Below are 4,406 nucleotides of genomic sequence, written 5' to 3' on the forward strand. Positions count from 1 at the left end.
ACTGGCTGCGCCCCTGCCCCCTGCGCAGCGTGCTGTCCCGGGCAGATGACCAGGGAAGAGGCTGGGTGTGGTGTTCAGGAGAGCTCTTGCAAGACGCCCCTCCGGCCCCTGCCGCCTGCCTGGTGGGTGGATGTGGCTGTTTCCAGCAGGGCAAGGGTGGCCCTCGGTGTGCCTTTGTTCAAGCTGGAGTGGTGGCATTAGCAAACAGGCCGCTCCCTCTGGGTGCTGCCCAGCTGGGGCAAGCTGACCGGGGGCTGGGTTTCCACCCCGACTCAAGCCTGTGGCTGGGAGCCTTGAGCAGTTCACAGACTGTACAACTGTTCTTGGCAGGTCTGAACTTGGACCGTGAGGCAACTTTGAGGCTAGAAAGTAGTTGCTGAAGGCAGAGCTGAAGACGCCTGGCCCCTGATGAGGAGGAGCCCTCACACCAGCCCAGCGCGGCCTTCCTCGCTTTTCCTTTTTTTTTTGAATAAGTTTAATAATTTATTTGGAAGCAGCTACAAAATCTCAGGAAAGCTACAGGAACTGCACAAAGCAGCCCCTGCCTCAGCCTGGCAGGGGTTAAGGGCCTGCCCAACTCCTCCCCTCCTCTCCCCCTCTGCAGGCGATTTTTCAGAATGGCGACAGAGTAGCTGGCTAACTGGCCACGCCCCTCATACTCCAGTGTGCACCCCCAAAGGAAGACACACTGACCAGAGCCTGGTCCCCTCTGCTCCATGGGAGTCACCCTCTGGGATTCTCTGTGAAGTGGCCAGAACTGATCTAACCGCTACCCTCTCCACCCCTGGGAAAGATCAGAGCCCAGCCCGATCCTGCCGCACGACCCACTGCTCTCTGTTCCAGTTGCGAGGCCCGCCCTCAGTGCCCCTCACTGGCACCCCTCCTGGCCTCACAGCTTTTCCTTTGTTGCAGTTGAGGTGAAAAAATTCGCCCTGTCCACCTGGGGCAGCCAGTGCATTCACAGTGCCGTGTCATGGCCTCTGCCCAGGCCCGAGAAGGAGCACGCCCCCTCGACGGCCTCCCTGGACCCCACCCCAGGCGCCTGACAGAAAGGCACGGCCCAGAACACTCCTCAGACGCTCTTCCCCGCTCCAAGGCCACATCCTACAGGCTCCCTTTGCCTCACGGCCCCAGGGGGCTTTCGCTGGCGCCCCGCCAGGGGTCCAGGTCCCTCATATTTGTCCTCAACACCTTGCACAAGGACAGTGGTCGAGTGTGGTCAGGCTTTCTTTAGCTAGATTGGGGTATGGGGTACACCTCGTGTACCAGTGTACCCTGCACCCAGCCCAGCATGTGGATTGGGGTACGGGGTACACCTCGTGTACCAGTGTACCCTGGGCCCAGTCCAGCATGTGGATCAGGGTACAGGGTACACCTTGTGTACCAGTGTACCCTGGGCCCAGCCCAGCATGTGGATCGGGGTACGGGGTATACCTCGTGTACCAGTGTACCCTGTGCCCAGCCCAGCATGTGGATCAGAGTACGGGGTACACCTTGTGTACCAGTGTACCCTGGGCTCAGCCCAGCATGTGGATTGGGGTACAGGTTACACCTCGTGTACCAGTGTACCCTGGGCTCATCCCAGCATGTGGATCGGGGTATGGGGTATACCTCGTGTACCAGTGTACCCTGTGCCCAGCCCACCATGTAGATCAGAGTACGGGGTACACCTTGTGTACCAGTGTACCCTGGGCTCAGCCCAGGATGTGGATCGGGGTACGGGGTACACCTCATGTACCAGTGTACCCTGGGGCTCAGCCCAGCATGTGGATCAGGGTACAGGGTACACCTCGTGTACCAGTGTACCCTGTGCCCAGCTCAGCATGTGGATCGGGGTACAGGGTACACCTCATGTACCAGTGTACCCTGGGGCTCAGCATGTGGATCAGGGTACAGGGTACACCTCGTGTACCAGTGTACCCTGCACCCAGCCCAGCATGTGGATCGGGGTACGGGGTACACCTAGTGTACCAGTGTACCCTGGGCCCAGCCCAGCATGTGGATCGGGGTACGGGGTACACCTTGTGTACCAGTGTACCCTGGGCTCAGCCCAGCATGTGGATCAGAGTACGGGGTACACCTCGTGTACCAGTGTACCCTGGGGCCCAACCCAGCATGTGGATTGGGGTACGGGGTACACCTCGTGTACCAGTGTACCCTGCGCCCAGCCCAGCATGTGGCTCACGGTAGGTGCTCAGTGATGTTTTAATTGAAGGACTCCACGAATGGATGGATGAACGAGTGAGCGAGTGACTGCCCCCACAGCAACCTCACGCTGGGCCCCTTGACTGTGACACGGGCGGGCGGCCCTGGGCACGAGGCCCCGCCCGCCCCACACATGCCCATATATGGACGTGAGGCAGGCACTCAGGCCCTTGTCTGTGAGGTCTCAGGCCTCTCTGACCTCACAGTGCCCAGGGGGGCCCCCGTGTCTATAAGAGGCCCAGGCCTGGGCCCCTGGCTCACAGCCCACCAAGATCCACCTGCTCACAGGTTGGCTGGCTCAACCAGGGTTGTGCCCCGAGCTCTGAGCCAAGTCTCGGCCAAGTCCATCCGGCACCATGGTCAGATACAGATGCTGCCGCAGCCAGAGCCGGAGCAGATGCCGCCGCCGGAGACGGAGATGCCGCAGACGCAGGAGGCGGTGCTGCCAGAGGCGAAGAGTCAGGAGTAAAAGAGGCCCCAGCCCGGGACTGGGTGGGAGTGCTTGGTGGGGCGGGAGGAGTGACCTCCCCCTAAATGCTTTTCTTGCCCCCCGCAGAGTGCTGTCGCCGCACATACACCCTCAGGTGTAGACGATACTAAATGCACAGAACAGCAGACCCACCAGACTCCTGCCTGAGAATTCTACCAGACTTCAAGACCCTCTCGTCACACGCCATCTTCAAGACTTCAAGACCCGCTCTTGACAATGCCATCGTCCCATGACACACAGGAGCCTGCTAAGGAACAATGCCGCCTGTCAATAAATGTTGAGATCATCCCAATCACGCCTCTGTGTCTTTGAGGGACTCGGGCCGGGGAGCTGGGGGTGTGCGGCGGAGCCCCCGGGAGGGCCAGGTGGGACAGGGATGGTGTCGCCCAGGGTTTTGTTCCCAACTTAAAACCCATTCCCAAGAAAAGCCTGCCCTCAGCCTCGGGCGATCCCTCTCAGGCGGGGGCCTGTGACCACCCGAAGGCCGGCTGTGTATCTCACCCCACTGCTCAGGGCTCAGCGGCCTGAGCTGGGCACCAGTGGAGGCATTCACACCACAGCAACTCCCGGCAAATGCACAGAGGGTTTCTCCCAGCCCAGAGGGGCGCGGCTCCCTGAGCAGTTACCCATTCACTGACCCCGTTCCTGCCTGCACACCACTGCCCACCACACCGTGTCACAGCTGTACTCCAGCCCAACGCTGGAGCCCCTGCTCAAGGGCCTCCTTATTTGTAAGCAGACGATTAAACCAGTTATCAGAAAATCAAGATCAAAATGTTTATTCCTCAGGGCCAGTGCTGTGGTGCGGTGGGTTAAAGCCCTGGCCTGCCAGGTCAGCATCCCATATGGGCGCCAGTTTGAGTCCCGGCTGCTCCACTTCTGACCAGTTCCCTGCTAACGCACCTGGAAAGCAGCAGAGGATGGCTTACGTCCTTGGGTCCCTACACCCAAGTGGGAGACCTGGAAGAAGCTCCTAGTCCCTGGCTTCAGATTGGCCCAGCTCCAGCCGTTGTGGCCATTTGGGAAGTGAACCAGCAGATGGAAGACCTTTCTCTCTGTGTCTACATCTCTCCCTAACTCCATGTTTAAAATAAAATCTTTAAAATTTTTTTTATTCCTCATCTGGCAGCCCCGCGGAGTAAGTTTTCAGTGCCCTTGGGTAACTTGGGCAGACAGCAAGTGAGGCAACCTGGGACTCTGTGGAGGAGGGACATTATGATGCCCCTGGAGAGGACAAAGGCCCACCTGGTATGACCCACACTCCCTCAGCCCACATGAGGCACTGCACTGCCTGGACAAGACAGCACCCAGACCAGGGAGCCCTCCTGGACACTGGGCCATCGGCTCAGGCGCAGCCCGGGAGCACCACCTCGGCCATGGGTCTTGGGGCACAATCATCTCGCAGGACCAGAGTCCAGCTCAGAGCACTTCCTCGTTGACCAGGCACAGGGCACCTGGTGTCTCATGGCTGGGATCCTCACACCAGCCACAAGCGGCGGGTGCCCCCGAGTTTTCTCCCAGCCAGATTCACAGCCCAGCACAGCAGCTTCCAAGGCCCTGCCCTCCTCAGCACTGCTACCCACAGCCAACCAGACCCCTGGGCAGGCCAGTGGTGGTGGTAAAATGTTCTCTGAGAAACAGAGACGGGGGAGAGCTCCCACCCTTGGGTTTACTCTCCACAATGGAAGGGGCTGGGCTGGACCAAAGCCAG

General features: G+C 59.8%; 1 long non-coding RNA gene across 1 annotated transcript; it reads left to right on the top strand.

The window, feature by feature from the left end:
• Positions 1 to 1,392: 1,392 nt before the first annotated feature.
• LOC103348553 (uncharacterized) lies at positions 1,393 to 2,987 on the top strand. The gene is made up of 2 exons (XR_516904.3): positions 1,393 to 2,670; positions 2,762 to 2,987. It is a non-coding gene; the product is annotated as an uncharacterized lncRNA (long non-coding RNA).
• Positions 2,988 to 4,406: the final 1,419 nt, after the last annotated feature.

This window comes from Oryctolagus cuniculus, chromosome 19 (genome assembly GCF_964237555.1).
Source record: "Oryctolagus cuniculus chromosome 19, mOryCun1.1, whole genome shotgun sequence".
Taxonomy (NCBI): Eukaryota; Metazoa; Chordata; class Mammalia; order Lagomorpha; family Leporidae; genus Oryctolagus; species Oryctolagus cuniculus.